The following is a 20,601-nucleotide window of genomic DNA, read 5'->3' as shown; positions in this document are numbered from 1 at the left end:
ACACCTTGCATTTGCCGCTCCCTCTGCCTGGAACGCTCTTTCCGATACGTCTGTGGTAGCTCCCCGGTTTAGGAGCTTTAGGGTGGGCTTTCTTGTCTATCATGGAGCTCCTGCATTTTAATTGTAACTGTGATGCTTTCTCTCCCCTCCCCTTCGCACATGAACTGCGTACAATAAACAACCACGCTCCCCTCATGTCTCCTCCTGGGACCCGACACCAATCTGCATCACTGCCTCTGGATGTCGCGGTCACAGCCTCCCGCCGGATCCCATGGGGATTCTGTCCTCCGTCATCCCGTGCCTGCAATCCTCCCTTCTCCACGTGATTTTTTCCTTTCTCTATCCCTTTGCCTCGGTCTGAGTTCCTCAAGAGGTCGAATCCTCTTTGCCTGTTCGCCCAGTGTGTCCTCTGAAACCGTGTCCTTTAACCAGCCTCTCACGCGCCGCCCTCTCTTCTTCCTCCCTCCCTGGCCCGGAAACGCCGCTCCACGAACATTTACTGAGTGTCAAGGGCACGCATATAGCGCGCTGGGCCGCCGGGAACTCCTACCCCCGCCCAAAGGCAACTCTCACCTCCCTCCACCCCTCGCACCCGTCGGGAACTCGGCTTCCCACCTCCCCTGACTGCGTCATGGAATCAGTGCTTTTTCCAGGTGCATGGCCCCACCTCCTTCCCCGGAGACGACTCCTGGTTGGTGGGAGTGTGGGTCACTCTGCCGTCCCTCCCGCCCTCCCCGCGTGGCCCCGCCCCAGAGCGGGCTCTGGCTCCTCCTCCTCGCTCACGCCCCTAGCTCCCCACTCCAGCTAATCGCCTGGAGGCGCGCGCGGAGAAGTTCTGGGCAAAGTACTGGGAACTGGGTGAGCGATAGCAGCGCACGCGAGCCGGGCGGAACAAGGGGAGCCGAGAGCCAGGCGGCCAGTGCGCGGCGCAGGTTCTGACCCGGGCGGCCGTAGGCGAGTAGCCCTCCCCGCCCCTGTCTCCTGCGGCTGGTGAGGGAACTATCAGCTGTGCGTTGCTGGGGGACCGAAGAAGCCGGGTTTGCCTCCTCCCGCGTGTGTGGACGACCCCCGGAGCTAGGCGGCGTCCGCGGCGGCAGAGCGTGCAGGTTAGAGTCGGGATGCCCGCCAGGATGGCGCTGGGGTGTGGTGGGGCCCCGGGCCGTGGCGGGGGCTCGGAAGGGCTGCGGTATGAGGGGTGCCGCCGGTCTCAGCAAGCCTGGAGTCTGCCTCCTGTCGCCGAGGAACAACCGGTCAGTGGGGGCAGCCCCGAGTCGCCCTCGGTGCCGGCCTCCCGGGAGTTAGGGCCCGAGTGCTGCCCGCCCTGGAGTGCTCTCCTGAGAGGCACGGTTTGGCCGGGATTGACGGCGAGAAGGCGCCGAGCCTGGGTCGGGGCACCGGAGGATGCGGCTCCGAGCGTTGTTCTGGGCAGCCGGGAGGCGCGGCGCCGGGGCGGGAGGCACAGGAAACCAGCTTGATTGGGCCGAGCGCGAGGCTTCACCACATCCGCGGGCTGGGGCGCGCCGGGGGCACCTGGGAGGCGCTGGCCTTGCAGGCTCCGGGCTCGCCCGCCTCCCCGCGCCCGGCCTGCTCCAGTCTCCGGCACCCAGGCTGCGGTCTGAGGGCACTTGTCCCTTCGGGCTTCCCAGCAGCCTGGGAAGCGTTTGCAGCTTCTGGAGTCACTAATGGGCATTGTTCTAGATCGTCCAGATACTTCTTAGGTCAGGGCGCGCCTCCCTCTTTCGGTAATGCAGCTTGCCAGCCACCTTACGCACATTTGTACTCTCCCTCCTCCGTCTCACGAACTACCAGTCTCTTCTATAGTCAGGACTCTAAGATGAGGGGAGCTGTGAAGTTGTCGCTTTCGATGTGTCTGGGAATTGCGCTGAGGTGCATCTGACCAACGCCCCCCCCCCCCAACAATGTTGCCCTGACCCTCAGAGTTTGAGTACTGGGATGAGGGCATCTAGAAATGTTTTAAGCTGCAGCTGCAAAACAGATCCATCCATAGACAGGTAAAGGTGTAGGTCTAACTTTTGAGCACCCACACTCTACCTCCAAACATCATTCAAGGTGAGGCCCCCCTTCTGGCCCAAGGAGACCAACTAGGCAGGCCTGGGCTGAAACGCACCCAAGCTAAATGACCATCCCCTCCACCAACATACTAGCACACCACCCTGTTTGGTATATAGTCTTATTAGCTAGGTATTTCTAACTAGATGGGAAATTGAGGCTCCAGCAGGTTAACCAGTTTTCCCAAGATTATCCTGACAGAACTAGAATTCCAGCTCATTTTCTCTCTATTGTGCTGGGCTGCTTCCAAGAAACTAAAATGTGGTTTCCACCATTACAGCCAGTAGACATTTAGCTTTATTTATAACAAAAGCTATTGCTTAACCAAAAGATTTTATCATTACTGAGATTTAGTTTCAATAATAGCCTAATAATTATGCTGTAAACCAGATACTACCAGGCTGTATTCTTTCATCTTCGCCATCTTGATGGCAGTGCTGTGAGGTTATCTCCATTTTATAGTTGAAGAAACTGCAGCCTAGGTTTGGGAATCTGCCCAGGGTCAGTAGTAGATTGCTGAATTAGATTTTTACTAATAGTCTTTCTGAGTGTCAATCTTTAGCTCCTTCCACTAGACTGAAATTTCTCCTGCTCCCACTATTTAATTAGATGTTAACTCATTATGATAGAGTTCAATGTTACAGCATATTAAAACCACCTGAGGCTGAGCTATAAACTTTCCACTGCCAGTAAGAGTCTAGTTGTACTATTTTCTGAATTGTTGAGACTCTTACTGCCATTGATATTTGTGGATGAGTTTATGGTTTGTGGGCCTGGTAGATGAGGCACATTTAATGTAGGAGGAAAGGAAATTCTCCTTTCACCTGGATTTAAATTTACTTTCACCTAAATCTAAAGAGAAATCTGATGGGTTTTACCCACTGTGGTAAATGAACTCTGAACACAGTAATGCTTTCTGCCTCTTAAGGAAAGTACTGGAAGACCAGCTAGTACCTCTGTTCCCATATGTAGAATGGAGAGTTAGAAACCACTACTAGTTCCAGAAGCTTCTGCAGCAACCTTTTGGCAAAATAACTACATTTCGACTCTTTGTTCTCTTGTAGTAAAACTGAGAGCAAGAAGTTAGCTAAGTATGTCATGGTTACCACCTGAAGAGCTAATGGCAAAATAGAGGATGGGAAGAAATTAGAGATCCCTTTTTTCTTCTACTTCATTCCAGTTTTAGGGGTAGTATAATGTTTTTCCTTGCATGATGACCTGGATAAGCCACGGTTTCATTTATACTGTGCCTCTTGGCAGTACTATATTTTCTTAATTGTTAATTCCATTTCAAGAGTTCTCCAGGACCTCCTTGGTGATGCAGTGGTTAAGAATCCGCCTGCCAATGCAAGGGACACGGCGAGCCCTGGTCTGGGAAGATCCCACATGCCGTGGAGCAACTAAGCCTGTGCGCCACAACTACTGAGCCTGCGCTCTAGATCCTGTGAGCCACAACTACTGAGCCTGTGCTCTAGAGCCTGCAAGCCACAACTACTGAGCCCACATGCCACAGCTACTGAAGCCTGTGTGCCTAGAGCCCATGCTCTGCAACAAGAGAAGCCACCGCAATGAAGAGTAGCCCCCGCTCACCACAACTAGAGAAAGCCCCGTGCAGCAACGAAGACCCAGTGCAGCCAAAAATAAATATAAATAAATAAATAAATTTATAAAAAGAAAAAGAGTACTCCAGGGAGGGTTGGAGAATCCTTCAACCCAGAACGCCCACAGGAACTCTAGGGCACTGAGGAACATGGAGGCTGTTAAGTTGAAGGAGGCTTCAGAACTGAGAGTTGTTTATAGTTGCCTGTGAATTCCTTTCCTGTCTACATCTTTTTTTAAAATTAATTAATTAATTTATTTATTTTTGGCTCTGTTGGGTCTTCGTTGCTGCGCGTGGGCTTTCTCTGGTTGCGGCGAGCGGGGGCTACTCTTCATTGCAGTGTGTGGGCTTCTCACTGTCGTGGCTTCTCTTGTTGTGGAGCACGGGCCCTAGGCACGCAGGCTCAGTAGTTGTGGCTCATGGGCTCTAGAGCTCAGGCTCAGTAGTTGTGGCACATGGGCTTAGTTGCTTCATGGCATGTGGGATCTTCTCAGACCAGGGCTCTAACCCGTGTCCCCTGCATTGGCAGGTGGATTCTTAACCACTGCACCACCGGGGAAGTCCCTCCTGTCTATATCTTATTCATCAGCTTTTATCCCCCTTCTCTGGAAATGTCCTTCTTAACTTCCCAGTCACTACTGTTTAGACCATGTTTATACTCACCCCAGCTCGTATCTCTCCTCCCTCTTGTCGTTCACATCCACGCCTTCCAGTTGCCCCTGCAGCATCTTAGCTCAGAGTCTTAGGGACTTCTGTACTCTGTCCTAACATAGCTTACATTGTCTCCCTCAGCCCCGCCTTCATATCATAGTCAGGTAAATTCTCTAGATCCTGTCATTATATTGCTAAAAATTCTTGAGTGGCTTATATAGTTAATAATAATTATAATATTAATAACAGCAGCAGTAGCTGTTGACCTTCTTGTGCCAGGTACGGTCATGAGTACCTTACGTGGATTTAAAATTGTGTTTTATCCTCAGAGCAACAGCAAAGCAGGCACTGTTATTATACCCCCAATCTCTGGATGAGACCAGGAGAAGTTAAGTTTGCAACTACTTTACAAGTAATACAAGGTGGAGTTGAGACTCAACCCCCTGGTCCTTTCTCTCCCCATTTAAGGTAGACCCCTTAGCCTAAAGTCAGGATCCGGCAGCCTGGGCTCAGCGTCTGCCTTCACCCATTGTTCCCCAGCCTGAACTGTATTCAGCAACAGGGCATTTTGCCTTTGCTCTTATACTGCTGTTGCCTAGAAAGCTCTTTCATTGCCTCTACCTGTGAAACCCCAGGTCTTTCAAGGCTGAACTCATAAACCAGTTCTGCCAGAATCATCTCTCTGAACTCAGTCTCTCATAGCATTAAAACACACACTCTTCAGCACTTTCTTTCATACCCACCCCACACATTCCTCCACCCCAGTGCCTTCTGACCTAGTTATTTATTCAAATGTATTAGCTCCCTTACTACATTGTAGATGCCTTGAAGGCAGGACTAGTATCTATTCCTTCTGTTTGTATCCCCACATCACTAAGCCTCGTATGTTATCCATAGTAGGTGCACAATTAAAAAGAGAGTAGAAACAACTGTATATGGTTATATGCTGTTAGAATATTTTGTGAAAAAAGTAATTGGAATGTGGCATTTTGTTTCCTACTTTTTGATCCACAATACTGTAATACCTTCATCAATTTATGATGAAGCAATAGAAATCCTAATTATTTAAATCCACGAAAAGCACTTATTCTGGTTGTTTTCACCTTGCAGATATTGTAAGGAGATCTCAAACCCATAAAAATAAACAAGCATTTTCTGTAGGGTAAATATCTTGCATCTTATATACACTATTTTTTCATATATATGGTAAAGTTGTTATTAAAAGTATATTAAAACTGTTATGGAATCAAAACTAAATTTTCATCAATGTTTTATTGATCAATGAATATTTCTCATTTTTAAACCTGACTTACTAGATCTTCTATGAATCACCTCTGGGTCATAGCTCATCACTTCGTTCTGTGTGTTCTAGTCACACTGAACTAAATTCAGCTCCCCACCTATATCGCCAGGGCCATGAATAATGTATTCTGGCCTCCCAGTTTCCGCATGAAGTTATGTCCTCTTTACACCCCTGTTCATCTGGCTGGTTCCCACTCATCCATCACATTTCAGCCTGAATGTCACTTATAGGAAGACTTCCTCTGCTGCCTCCAAGTTGAAGTTGGAAAACATGCATGGCACTCTGTGCCTATCTGTTTTGGAGGGAGCAGTTATCGTACCGTTGTGTAACTGGTCACTTGACTGAATCTTCCATGGAACATCTGACTCTCATTTGGCTTACATTAGAATCACTTAGGGATCTAAAAAGCTTTTCCCTACCTAGGCCCATCTCACAAAGTTTCTGAATGAAGTGGCATGGGGTGAAGAGGGCTGGTCCCTGGAATTTTTTTTTTTTTTTTCCCTGTATGCGGGCCTCTCACTGTTGTGGCCTCTCCCATTGTGGAGCACAGGCTCCGGATGCGCAGGCTCAGCGGTCATGGCTCACGGGCCCAGCTGCTCTGCGGCATGTGGGATCTTCCCAGACCGGGGCAAGAACCTGTGTCCCCTGCATCGGCAGGCGGACTCTCAACCACTGCGCCACCAGGGAAGCCCATGGAATTTTTTTTAAAGACATTTTCTCATTCTGTGTTACAGCTGGATAGTATTCCATTGTGTGAATGTAACATATTTTATCCAGTTATTTTTTTTTAATAAAAGCTTTATTGAGTTATAACTCACATTTCATACAATTCACCCATTTAAAGTATACAATTTAATGGTCTTTAGTATATTCACAGTTGTGCAACTGTCATGTTGTAATTAATTTTAGAACATTTTATTACTGCCAAAAGAAATCTACCCCTGTGAGCAGTTTCCCTACTCACCTTGCAACCACTGGTCTACTTTAAGTGTGTATGTATTTGCCTATTCTGGACATTTCAGGAAAATGGAATCATGCTTTTGTGTCTGGCTTCTTTCACTTATCATGTTATAGTTGGGTTCACCCCTGTTGTAGCATGAATCAGTGCTTCATTCCTTTTTATTGCCTAATAACAACCTGTTGTTTGTATAGACCACGCTTTATTTATCCATTTGCCAGATGGAACTGGAATTTTTTTTTAAACCTTCCCCAAACAATCCGACTGTGCAGGCAGGAGTTAAGCTGGAAGTTCCTTTGAGTCTCGCTCACTGCTGTGTCTTGGGGCTAGAACAGTACCTGGCACAAGACAGATGTGTAATAAACATCTGAATGAATAAAGCATTTTACTAAAAGTATAGCTCCTGTTATGCAGCTGTCATCAAAAAACATTGCCATTAAAAAGAGATCCTCATAGTTGATTGATTAGATCCCGATTTGAACAAATCCACTGTTAAAAAAAATATTAGGAGGCAATCAAGGAAATTTGAACATGGATGAAATGGTACTATTTTTAGGATTTGCTTTAAAATATCCTGGGGGTGGAGAGGGAGAATAGAGGAAACCAGGCTGTGTGTGAGTTGACTGAAGCGGAGTGGTGAGTTCACGGGCTTTTTAATGCTTTTCCCCATCTCTGCTGGCCCCTGGGGCAGCCATTGGCTACATGTGGTGGTGGCGCACTTGAGGTGTGGCTAATGCTTGGTGAGCTGTACTGTAGGTATGAAATACACACTGAGTTTCCAAGAGTTCGTTCGAAAAAGGATGTAAAATTATCTCAATAATTTTTTATTGTTTGCTTACATGCTGAAATGGTAACATTTTGGATTACTATAATACATAATTAAAACTAATTTCACCTGTTTTCTTTTACTCTGTAATTGGCGACTTAAAAACTTAAAATTGCTTATATGGTTCATATTACATTTCTCTTGGACAGTGCTGCTGTACAGTTTTGTATACGTTTGAACTTTTTCATAGTAAGTTAAAAATGAAAGATATCTGAATTTCTTAAAAGTCTGGAGCAAAATATTTTTCACAAAGAAGTCCCCTTATATGAAAAGATTGAAAAATATTAATTTGTTCCAAGATGATTCTTTGTAGAAGCTTATAGCAGGCAGACTGTAGCCTTCCAATGTCATTCCTGGGCTTACTTCATCTATGTGAAAATTAAAAAATTCTTTTATCATAAATGGAATAGCAACATGAAGGAGTAGAAGAAGTGCTCCTTTAGTTATTTGTCTGATTCTTTTGTTTTGGAGTTGATGAAATATTTCCTTCATCTTAGAAAAAATATGGAAAGTGCATTGGTAATTTTATTGTTCTTAGTCGCACTGTTTATACCCTGAAATTGAATTTTCGCTGGACTTGCTTTATAATCACTCTGCTTAAATCTGTTTGTTTGGGAGCCAGAATATGATTGTTTCTAGACACCCCAAGACCCCTGGAATATGAGTGGAAAATGATTCTTAAATAATAATGATAATGTGTGGGTTTAAAGCTGAGAAACAAATTGCTTTCATATAAAATTTCTTTAGATGAGCATTCTGTCGCTGTCTAGGTGTCTGTATTTACTCACAAAAGAATAGCCGAGATAATAAACCCAGCTCTCTGAGGGGGTGTAAAGCTAGATGGACAACCCCAGAGGATATTCTTCCCCATCTGTGATTTCTGAGATCATGAGACAGTGGACCTGAATTGAAAAGTAGCGTGAATATAAAGCAGAACAGAATTAAATTGCAGAGAGGACCCCAAAAAGAGACCATCAGAGGATCTGTGACTGCCAGTATACAATCAAGTTTACTCTTTTGTTTACTCTCTATGGTTAAAATATTAAAATCTGTTTGTTTTTAATGTTGTGCGGGTCAAACACTTCTCAATATAACATTTCTCCACTTGTGTATTAAAAGATAGTACTGTGAAAGATTCCCTTACTTTTTTCTATCTTGATATCAAATGCTGTAATACAAGAAATTTATACTTTAAGTCTTATGAAACAAATATCCCTCTCCGAATCATTTGTGGTGGGCAGTGATCTGAAATGTTTAGAAGCAGAAGCTAAATAATGTATTTTATTAATCTCACAAACATGATTAAACTTGAAGTAAATGCCTCTCTAGAAGGAAAGCATGCAGTATGATCTTTGTCCATACACTGAATGCGTGTTTGTTGAGCACGCACTGTGTGCCAGACACCAGACTGGGTACAGGGGAGATATGGTGATGACTGAGACAGATGTGGAACCTCCCTTCAAGGAGATAGTAAACAGTCACAGAGAATTTGTTAATTACAGCGAGGATCTGTAGCTCCAAGGGAATGAGTCTGGATTTTAATTGGGACCCTGGAGAGAAAAATTCCATTTTTCTGTAGGTCATGATTCAGGGTGCTGATGGTCTGAAGGAGGAGGAGGAAAGGGAATCCTCAGAGGGGAATGACAGGAGTGAAGTCCTGCCCTTTCTGTGTCTTTCTGCCGATTGCCGGAGGCCAGGTGGAACTGAGTAGGAGGAGGGGTTTAATTCCTCTCCCGAGGTTTTGAATTGCTGTGATGATACACACAGGTGTGTTTATTTGCTACTGGGAACTGAATCCAAAGTTGAGTTCTTACCAGCTTTGTAACTGAAACCGAATGAGATCTAACAACCTGTTCTCCAGCATGGCCACGGAAGTGGCTTAAAATAACTTGCTGGCTCCAATTGGAGTGTAGTTCTGTTGTCTAGCATCTGAGATGAAGTGGACGAGGGGTACTTGACCTCAAAGAATGCAGGGAAGACCCACTTGGGTTTTTCTTATGGGTTCAGAGTTGCTTCAAGCAGATTTCTATAGAATTAACTGAAGTGTCCTTTGGAGCTTGTTGGGGTCTTTAGGGAATGGGGAACCATCCTGACTTTAAAGGGGGTGATGGTAATTGCAAAGAACAGTAATAATAGCAATGGCAGCAGGTAACTGTGGAGCACTTACTCTGTGCCAGGTTTAGTGCTGTACTTATACTATCTCATTAGATCTTCCAATAACGTATGAGGTGGCTGTCAGCATAACAGTTTACCAATGACCGAACAGAGGCTGGGGAGCAATTACTTGCTCTTTGGTTGTCCAGCATCCATTTACCCTTTCTGATTTCCATTTGAGGGATCACTTCTTGCCTTAGGGTCTAGAACGAGGAGCCCCATTCTCCCCGGCTGTGGGTGGCCCTGGGAGCCAAACCAGTTAGATACCTCTGGCTGGAATCTGGGTCCAACGCCGAGGGTCATGGAGATTCTGCTGCCAAGGGTGTGTCCTGACCCAACCATTCTTGTCCGCATGGCATTGTTAGAGTCTGGCTCCAGGTCCCATGAAGCTGTGCCCGTGTTTCCCCTCCAGCCCCTCCTTACTTCCTGAAACTAATATTTTCCCAGTACATGTTTTTGTTTGTTTCAGTTGCCGGCATATTTTCTCTTGCTTCCACTCAAAGAACCCCAGACTATCACAAGCCTAGGGGGGCTTACGTAGTCTACCCACAGTCACGAAGGGGCTGGGTGGCAGAGCTGTGGTGTAGTCGGGTCATTGACCAGAAGGCCCCTCTGTGTGGTGGAGAGCACAGAAGTGGGAGTCAGAGAATCAGAGGATGAATCCAGCCCCGGAAGTGCTTCTGCCTCTGTGGCCTTGAGCTGATCACTGCCTTCTTAGGCTGAACTGTTTGGACACGATGAAATCTACATGTATGTAAAGGACACCCAGCTCCAGAGGATTTCCTCCTGCAGGAGATTTTTGGACACGTGACTGTGTTCACGTTTTCAAAGGTTTGCAGTTTGAGGTTTGAGGTGTAGCCTGAGGCAGTGGTTTTCAAAGTGCGGTTCCACAAGTTGCTGATCAGCATCACCTGGGAATATGTTAGAAACGCAAATTCTCGGGCCCCACCGCAGACCTACTGAATCAGAAACTGAGGGGAGAGCCCAGCTCTCTGTTTTTACAAGCCCTTCGGGTGATTCTGATGCTCACTAAAGTTTGAGAACCACTAGGCTAAAGCATTTTCGTTTTATTAAATACTATTTATTCTGTATAATAATAATGGATTAGCCACAGCCCCTGCTCTCAAGGAACATTCCCTCCAGCTGGGAGGGACAGTTATAAACACACAATGTGAGAGACAAGGAGGGGTGTAACACTTGGTGTAAACAAGATGCTGAGGTGTGGTGGGAGCACAGAGAGGCCATGGGAGACTCTTCTGCAGGGAAGGGGGCATCTGAGCCAAGCCTTGAAGGACGTGTAGGATTGAGACGAAGGAAGGGAATGGAGAGCTAGGTGAAAGGACACTCCAGGTAGAGAATGCAGAATGAACCAAGGTGTAGCATTTTTTTTTCTTAACATTTTTATTGGAATATAATTGCTTTACAATGGTGTGTCAGTTTCTGCTTTATAACAAAGTGAATCAGTTATACATATACATATATCCCCATATCTCTTGCCTCTTGTGTCTCCCTCCCTCCCACCCTTCCTATCCCACCCTTCTAGCTGGTCACAAGCACCGAGCTGATCTCCCTGTGCTATGTGACTGCTTCCCACTAGCTATCTATTTTACATTTGGTAGTGTATATATGTCCATATATACACTACCACTCTCTAACTTTGTCCCAGCTTACCCTTCCCCCACCCCGTGTTCTCAAGTCCATTCTCTAGTAGGTCTGCGTCTTTATTCCCGTCTTGCCTATAGGTTCTCCATGACCATTTTTTTTTTTAGATTCCATATGTATGTGTTAGCACACGGTATGTGTTTTTCACACTTCACTCTGTATGACAGACTCTAGGTCCATCCACCTCAATACAAATAACTCAATTTCGTTTCTTTTTATGGCTGAGTAATATTCCATTGTATATATGTGCCACATCTTCTTTATCCATTCACCTGTTGATGGTCACTTAGGTGGCTTCCATGTGCTGGCTATTGTAAATAGAGCTGCAATGAACATTGTGGTACATGACTCTCTTTGAATTATGGTTTTCTCAGGGTGTATGCCCATTAGTGGGATTGCTGGGTCGTATGATAGTTCTATTATTAGTTTTTTTTTTTTTTTTTTTTTTTTGCGGTACGTGGGCCTCTCACTCTTGTGGCCTCTCCCGTTGCGGAGCACAGGCTCCAGACGCGCAGGCTCAGTGGCCATGGCTCACGGGCCCAGCCGCTCTGCGGCATGTGGGATCTTCCCAGACCGGGGCATGAACCCATGTCCCCTGCATAGGCAGATGGACTCTCAGCCACTGCGCCACCAGGAAAGCCCTATTTTTAGTTTTTTAAGGAACCTCCATACTGTTCTCCATAGTGGCTGTATCAATTTACATTCCCACAACAGTGTATGAGGGTTCCCTTTTCTCCACACCCTCTCCAGCATTTATTGTTTGTAGATTGTTTTTTTTTTAGTTTTTTTGCGGTATGCGGTCCTCTAACCGTTGCGGCCTCTCCCGTTACGGAGCACAGGCTCCAGACGCGCAGGCTCAGTAGTCATGGCTCACGGGCCCAGCCTTTCCACGGCATGTGGGATCTTCCCGGACCGGGGCACGAACCCGTGTCCCCTGAATCAGCAGGCGGACTCTCAACCACTGCGCCACCAGGGGAGCCCTGTTCGTAGATTTTTTGATGATGGCCATTCTGACTGGTGTGAGGTGATATCTCATTGTAGTTTTGATTTGCATTTCTCTAATGATTAGTGATGTTGAGGATTCTTTCATGTATTTGTTGGCAATCTGTATATCTTCTTTGGAGAAATGTCTATTTAGGTCTTCTGCCCATTTTTGGATTGGGTTGTTTGTTTTTTTGATATTGAGCTGCATGAGCTGCTTGTAAATTTTGGAGATTAATCCTTTGTCAGTTGCTTCATTTGCAAATATTTCTCCCATTCTGAGGGTTGTCTTTTGGTCTTGTTTATGGTTTCCTTTGCTGTGCAAAAGCTTTGAAGTTTCATCAGGTCCCATTTGTTTATTTTTGTTTTTATTTCCATTTCTCTAGGAGGTGGGTCAAAAAGGGTCTTGCTGTGATTTATGTCATAGAGTGTTCAGCCTATGTTTTCCTCTAAGAGTTTGATAGTGTCTGACCTTACGTTTAGGTCTTTAATCCGTTTTGAGTTTATATTTGTGTATGGTGTTAGGGAGTATTCTAAATTCACACTTTTACATGTAGCTGTCCAGTTTTCCCAGCACCACTTATCGAAGAGGCTGTCTTTTCTCCATTGTATATTCCTGCTTCCTTTATCAAAGATAAGGTGACCATATGTGCATGGGTTTATCTCTGGGCTTTCTATCCTGTTCCATTGATCTAAATTTCTGTTTTTGTGCCAGTACCATACTATCTTCATTACTGTAGATTTTTTTTTTTTTTTTTTTTTTTTACTGTAGCTTTGTAGTATACTCTGAAGTTAGGGAGCCTGATTCCTCCAGCTCCATTTTTCTTTCTCAAGATTGCTTTGGCTATTCAGGGTCTTTTGTGTTTCCATACAAATTGTGAAATTTTTTGTTCTAGTTCTGTGAAAAATGCCAGTGGTAGTTTGATAGGGATTGCACTGAATCTGTAAGTCGCTTTGGGTAGTATACTCATTTTCACAATGTTGATTCTTTCAATCTAAGAACATGGTATATTTCTCCATCTATTTGTATCATCTTTAGTTTCTTTCATCAGTGTCTTATAATTTTCTGCATACAGGTCTTTTGTCTCCTTAGGTAGGTTTATTCCTAGAAATATTATTCTTTTTGTTGCAATGGTAAATGGGAGTGTTTTCTTAATTTCACTTTCAGATTTTTCATCATTACCATATAGGAATGCAAGAGTTTTCTGTGCTAATTTTGTATCCTGCTACTATACCAAATTCATTGATTAGCTCTAGTAGTTTTCTGGTAGCATCTTTAGGATTCTCTATGTATAGTATCATGTCATCTGCAAACAGTGACAGCTTTACTTCTTCTTTTCCGATTTGGATTCCTTTAATTTCTTCTCTGACTGCTGTGGCTAAAACTTCCAAAGCTATGTTGAATAACAGTGATGATAGTGGGCAACCTTGTCTTGTTCCTGATCTTAGTGGAAATGGTTTCAGTTTTTCACCATTGAGGACGATGTTGGCTGTTGGTTTGTCATATATGGTCTTTATTATGTTGAGGTAAGTTTCCTCTATGCCTACTTTATGGAGGGTTTTTATCATAAATGAGTGTTGAATTTTGTTGAAGGCTTTCTCTGCATCTATTGAGATGATCATATGGTTTTTCTCCTTCAGTTTGTTAATATGGTGTATCACATTGATTGATTTGCGTATATTGAAGAATCCTTGCATTCCTGGAATAAACCCCACTTGATCATGGTGTATGATCCTTTCAATGTGCTGTTGGATTCTGTTTGCTAGTATTTTGTCGAGGATTTTTGCATCTATGTTCATCAGTGATATTGGTCTGTAGTTTTCTTTTTTTGTGACATGTTTGTCTGGTTTTAGTATCAGGGTGATGGTGGCCTCATAGAATGAGTTTGGGAGTGTCCCTCCCTCTGCTATATTTTGGAAGAATTTGAGAAGGATAGGTGTTAGGTCTTCTCTAAATGTTTGATAGAATTCGCCTGTGAAGCCATCTGGTCCTGGGCTTTTCTCTGTTGGAAGATTTTAAATCACAGTTACAATTTCAGTGCTTGTGATTAGTCTGTTCCTATTTTCTATTTCTTCCTGGTTCAGTCTCGGAAGGTTGTTCATTCCTAAAAATTTGTCCATTTCTTCCATGTTGTCCATTTTATTGTCATATAGTTGCTTGTAGTAATCTGTCATGATGCTTTGTGTTTCTGCAGTGTCAGTTGTTACTTCTCCTTTTTCATTTTTAATTCTATTGATTTGAGTCTTCTCCCTTTTTTTTTGTTTTTTTTTGTTTTGTTTTTTCGCAGTACGCGGGCCTCTCACTGTTGTGGCCTCTCCCGTTGTGGAGCCCAGGCTCTGGACGCGCAGGCTCAGTAGCCATGGCTCACGGGCGCAGCCGCTCCGCGGCATGTGGGATCTTCCCGGACCGGGGCACGAACCCGTGTCCCCTGCATCGGCAGGCCGACTCTCAACCACTGAGTCACCAGGGAAGCCCTCCCTTTTTTTTTATTGATGAGTCTGGCTAATGGTTTATCAATTTTGTTTATCTTCTCAAGGAACCAGCTTTTAGTTTTATTGATCTTTGCTATTGCTTCCTTCATTTCTTTTTCATTTATTTCTGATCTGATCTTTATGATTTCTGCTAACTTTGGGGTTTTTTTTTGTTCTTCTTTCTCTGATTGCTTTAGGTGTAAGGTTAGGTTGTTTATTTGAGATGTTTCTTGCTTCTTGAGGTAGGACTGTACTGCTATAAACTTCCCTCTTAGAACTGCTTTTGCTGCATCCCATAGGTTTGCATCGTCGTATTTTCATTGTCATTTGTTTCTATGTATTTTTTGATTTCCTCTCTGATTTCATCAGTGACCTCTTGGTTATTAAGTAGTGTATTGTTTAGCCTCTATGTGTTTGTAATTTTTACAGATTTTTTTTCCTGTAATTGATATCTAGTCTCATAGTGTTGTGGTCAGAAAAAATAGTTGATACGATTTCACTTTTCTTAAATTTACCAAGGCTTGATTTGTGACCTAAGATATGATCTATCCTGGAGAATGTTCCATGAGCACTTGAGAAGAAAGTGTATTCTGTTGTTTTTGCATGGAATGTCCTATAAATATCAATAAGTCCATCTTGTTTAATGTATCATTTAAAGCTTGTGTTTCCTTATTTATTTTCATTTTGGATGATCTGTCCATTGGTGAAAGTGGGGTGTTAATGTCCCCTACTATGATTGTGTTATTGTCAATTTCCCCTTTTATGGCTGTTAGTATTTGCCTTATGTATTGAGGTGCTCCTATGTTGGGTGCATAAATATTTACAATTGTTATACCTTCTTCTTGGTTTGATCCCTTGATCATAATGTAGTGTCCTGCTTTGTCTCTTGTAATAGTCCTTGTTTTAAAGTCTATTATGTCTGATATGAGAATTGCTACTCCAGCTTTCTTTTGATTTCCATTTGCATGGAATCTCTTTTTCCATCCCCTCACTTTCAGTCTGTATGTGTCCCTAGGTCTGAAGTGGGTATCTTGTAGACAGCATATATATGAGTCTTGGTTTTGTATCCGTTCAGCCAGTCTATGTCTTTTGGTTGGAGCATTTAATCCATTTACATTTAAGGTAATTATTGATATGTATGTTCCTATTACCATTTTCTTAATTGTTTTGGGTTTGTTATTGTAGGTCTTTTACTTCTCTTGTGTTTCTTGCCTAGAGAAGTTCCCTTAACATTGTTGTAAAGCTGGTTTTGTGGTGCTGAATTCTCTTAGCTTTTGCTTGTCTGTAAAGGTTTTAATTTCTCTGTCAAATCTGAATGAGATCCTTGCTGGGTAGAGTAATCTTGGTTGTAGGTTTTTTCCATTCATCACTTTAAATATGACCTGCCACTCCCTTCTGGCTTGCAGAGTTTCTGCTGAAAGATCAGCTGTTAACTTTATGGGGATTCCCTTGTATGTTATTTGTTGTTGTTCCCTTGCTGCTTTTAATATTTTTTCTTTGTATTTAATTTTTGATAGTTTGATTAATATGTGCCTTGGCATGTTTCTCCTTGGATTTATCCTGTATGGGACTCTCTGTGCTTCCTGGACCTGATTAACTCTTTCCTTTCCCATATTAGGGAAGTTTTCAACTATAATCTCTTCAAATATTTTCTCAGTTACTTTCTTTTTCTCTTCTTCTTCTGGGACCCCTATAATTCGAATGTTGGTGAGATTAATATTGTCCTAGAGGTCTCTGAGACTGTCCTCAATTCTTTTCATTCTTTTTTCTTTATTCTGCTCTGCAGTGGTTATTTCCACTATTTTATCTTCCAGGTCACTTATCCATTCCTCTGCCTTAGTTATTCTGCTATTGATCCCTTCTAGAGAATTTTTAATTTCATTTATTATGTTGTTCATCGTTGCTTGTTTCATCTTTAGTTCTTCTAGGTCCTTGTTAAACGTTTCTTCTATTTTCTCCATTGTATTTCCAAGATTTTGGATCATCTTTACTATCATTATTCTGAATTCTTTTTCAGGTAGACTGCCTATTTCCTCTTCATCTGTTTGGTCTGGTGGATTTTTACCTTGCTCCTTCATCTGCTGTGAGTTTCTTTGTCTTCTCATTTTGTTTAACTTACTGTGTTTGGGGTCTCCTTTTCACAGGCTGCAGGTTCGTAGTTCCTGTTTTTCTTGGTGTCTGTCCCCAGTGGGTAAGGTTGGTTCAGTGGGTTGTGTAGGCTTCCTGGTGGAGGGTACTAGTGCCTGTGTTCTGGTGGATGAGGCTGGATCTTGTCTTTCTGGTGGGCAGGTCCACGTCTGGTGGTGTGTTTTGGGGTGTCTGTGGACTTATGATTTTAGGCAGCCTCTCTGCTAATGGGTGGGGTTGTGTTCCTGTCTTGCTAGTTGTTTGGCATAGGGTGTCCAGCACTGTAGCTTGCTGGGTATTGAGTGGATCTGGGTCTTGGCGTTGAGATGGAGATATCTGGGATATTTTTGCCATTTGATATTACGTGGAGCTGGGAGGTCTCTGGTAGAGCAGTGTCCTGAACTTGGCTCTCCCACCTCAGAGGCACAGCCCTGATGCCTGGCTGGAGCACCAAGAGCCTGTCATCCACATGGCTCAGAATAAAAGGGAGAAAGAAAGAAAGAAAAAGATAAAATAATTAAAGTAAAATAGAAAAGTTATTAAAATTAAAAGCAAAAAATAAGTATTAAAATTTTTTTAAAGTAATTAAAAGAAAGAACAACCAAACCAAAAAACAAATCCACCAATGATAACAAGTGCTGAAAAGTATACTAAAAACCAAACAAACAAAAACCGGACAGACAGAACCCTAGGACAAATGGTAAAAGCAAAGCTATACAGACAAAATCACATACAGAAGCATACTCATACACACAGAAGCATCTGATATATATATATATATATAAATATATATATATATATATTTTTTTATATATATATATATAGTTTTTCCCTAAGTCCACCTTCTTAATTTTGGGATAATTCATTGTCTATTCAGGTATTCCACAGATGCAGGGTACATCAAAGTGACTGTGGAGATTTAATCCGCTGCTCCTGAGGCTGCTGGGAGAAATTTCCCTTTCTCTTCTTTGTTCGCACAGCTCCCGGGGCTCAGCTTTGTATTTGGCCCCCCCTCTGCGTGTAGGTCACCTGAGGGCGTCTGTTCCACGCCCAGACAGGACGGGGTTAAAGTAGCAGGTGATTCAGGGTCTCTGGCTCACTCAGGCTGCCGGGGCGGGGGGGGGGGGGGGTACGGATGCGGGGCAAGACTGCAGCGGCAGAGGCCAGCATGACGTTGCACCAGCCTGAGGCGCGCCGTGTGTTCTCCCGGGGAGGTTTCCCTGGATCGTGGGACCCTGGCAGTGGCGGGCTGCACGGGTTCCCGGGAGGGGAAGTGTGGAGAGTGACCTGTGCTTGCACACAGGCTTCTTGGTGGCAACAGTAGCAGCCTTAGCGTCTCATTCCCTTCTCTGGGGTCTATGCTGATAGCCGCGGCTAGCGCACGTCTCTGGAGCTCCTTTAAGCAGCGCTCTTAATCCCCTCTCCTTGCGCACCAGGAAACAAAGAGGCAAGAAACAGTCTCTTGCCACTTTGGCAGCTCCAGACTTTTTCCCGGACTCCCTCCTGGCTAGTCGTGGTGCACTAACCCCCTGCAGGCTGTGTTCACGCCGCCAACCCCAGTCCTCTCCCGGCGCTCCGACCAAAGCCCGAGCCTCTCAGCTCCCAGCCCCTTCCGCCGCGGCGGGTGAGCAGACAAGCCTCTCGGACTGGTGAGTGCTGGTCGGCACTGATCCTCTGTGCGGGAATCTCTCCGCTTTGTCCCCCGCACCCCTGTTGCTGTGCTCTCCTCCGTGGCTTCGAAGCTTCGCCCTTCCACCACCCGCAGTCTCCGCCCGCGAAGGGGCTTCCTAGTGTGTGGAAACCTTTCCTCCTTTACAGCTCCCTCCCACTGGTGCAGGTCAGGTCCCTATTCTTTTGTCTCTGTTTATTCTTTTTTCTTTTGCCCTACACAGGTACGTGGGAAGTTTCTTGCCTTTTGGGAGGTCTGAGGTCTTCTGCCAGCGTTCAGTAGGTGTTCTATAGGAGTTGTTCCACGTGTAGATGTATTTCTGATGTATTTGTGGGGAGGAAGGTGATCTCCATGTCTTACTCTTCCGCCATCTTGAAGCTCCTCCCCCATTTTTTTTAATTGAGGTGTTGTTGATTTACAATATTGTATTAGTTTCAGGTGTGATTCAGTCTTTTTGTAGGTTATACTCCTTTAAAGTTATAGTGATTCAGTTTTTTTGTAGTGATTCAGTCTTTTTGTAGGTTATATTCCTTTTACAGTTATTACAAAATAATGGCTGTAATTCCCCGTGCTGTACAATATATTCTTGTTGCTTATCTATTTTATACATAGTAGTTTGCACCTCTTAATCCTATACTTTCTTGCCCCTCCCCATTTCCATCTCCCCACTGATATCCACTAGTTTGTTTTCTGTATCTGTGAGTCTCTTTCTGTTTTGCTGTATACATTTATTTGTTTTGCTCAAGGCGTAGCATTTTGAGGAGTGACGAACCCTCCAGTTTGATGAGAAGGACTGTTTTAAATGGGAATAGTGACAGGATATGAGAATGGGGAGGTAGGTTGGGGCGCACATGGAGTGGATCCTGAATCCTATAGTAAGGGTTTGGACTTTATCCTGTGGAAAGTGAACAAGGAGGTGACGTGGTGGGAGCTATCTTAGAGAAAGTATTCTAGGGGTGGTAGAGAAGGTCAGAGGCTGGGAGTATAAGCACAGTGAGACCTGAACTAGGGTGGTCACAGTGGGAGAAGAAAGGAAAGACAGCAAAAAATATTGGAAAGTTAGAATAACAGCCCCTAGGCACTAGGAAATTGGGGTCCAGGGTTGAGAGAGAAGGCAAAGATGATTCTCTGGGAGATAATAAATGGTGTTGGTACAATCAGGTGAAAATGTTGGAGCCATGGCTTCCATCAAAATAAATTTCACATGGGTCAAAAGTTTAACATTAAAACAACTAGTAAAAAATAGAATACCATTTTAATAATAATGGAGATAGAAAAGCCTTTGAAGATATAAAACAAAATATTGATTTATTTGACTATATATGATTTTTGCAGGGCCAAATGTTTTTAACTGTCAATAGGTGATCAATAAATTTAGAAAAGTAATTGCAATTCATGTCACAAAGATCTAGTTCCATCAATATATAAAGAACTACAACAAATCAATAAGAGAAAGAACAGTTACTGTAGAGGCAAAGAATTTGAACAAATAGTTCACAAAATTGCATACAAATGATGCTTAAACATGTGAAAACTCTAACCTCACTCATAAAAAGAGAAAGGTAAGTTAAAACTTTAGTGAGATGCTTTTCACCTATCAGATTGGCAAATGTCAGAAAATGTGGTAACTGTTGGCAGAGGTTTGAGGAAACAGGTATTCATGGTAGATGGAAATGTAAATTGGTCCAAGCTCTGTGTAGAGCCCTTGGCAGTATTTGTCAAAACTGCAAACACATGCACCCTTTGAACTAGCCGTAACAGTTCTGTGAATTTAATCCTACAGATAAGTAAATGTGCACAATGATATATGTGCAAAGTTATTTATTGAAGCATTGTTTGAATAAAAGGATTGCAAATAACCTAATTGTCCATCAGTAGGAACTGGTTAATGAGTAATGGAGCAGTTAAAAATGAAGCATCTCTACATCTACTGATTTGTAACAATCTCTGAGTTAAGTTAAAAAAAAAACAACAAAGTGTAGACTACATAGATTTATGGCATACATACCATATATACCAAGGTATGTATGGGATGCTTCCATGTGAGAAAAAATATATTCATAGCTAATATATATTTTACATGTTTATATATGTAAACATGTACATATTATGCATAGGTACACATACT

General features: G+C 43.5%; 1 protein-coding gene across 2 annotated transcripts in view; it reads left to right on the top strand.

The window, feature by feature from the left end:
• Positions 1–834: 834 nt before the first annotated feature.
• OSBPL3 (oxysterol binding protein like 3) overlaps positions 835–20,601 on the top strand; it is a 206,004-nt gene continuing 186,237 nt past the window's right edge. For both annotated transcript variants that reach the window (XM_060020624.1, XM_060020623.1), the window contains exon 1: positions 835–1,106. The gene's annotated coding sequence lies outside the window, so the exon portion shown is untranslated. The remainder of the gene's footprint in view (positions 1,107–20,601) is intronic.

This window comes from Delphinus delphis, chromosome 9, assembly GCF_949987515.2.
Source record: "Delphinus delphis chromosome 9, mDelDel1.2, whole genome shotgun sequence".
NCBI classification, from domain to species: Eukaryota; Metazoa; Chordata; class Mammalia; order Artiodactyla; family Delphinidae; genus Delphinus; species Delphinus delphis.
This window is presented reverse-complemented; position numbering and strand designations above follow the sequence as displayed.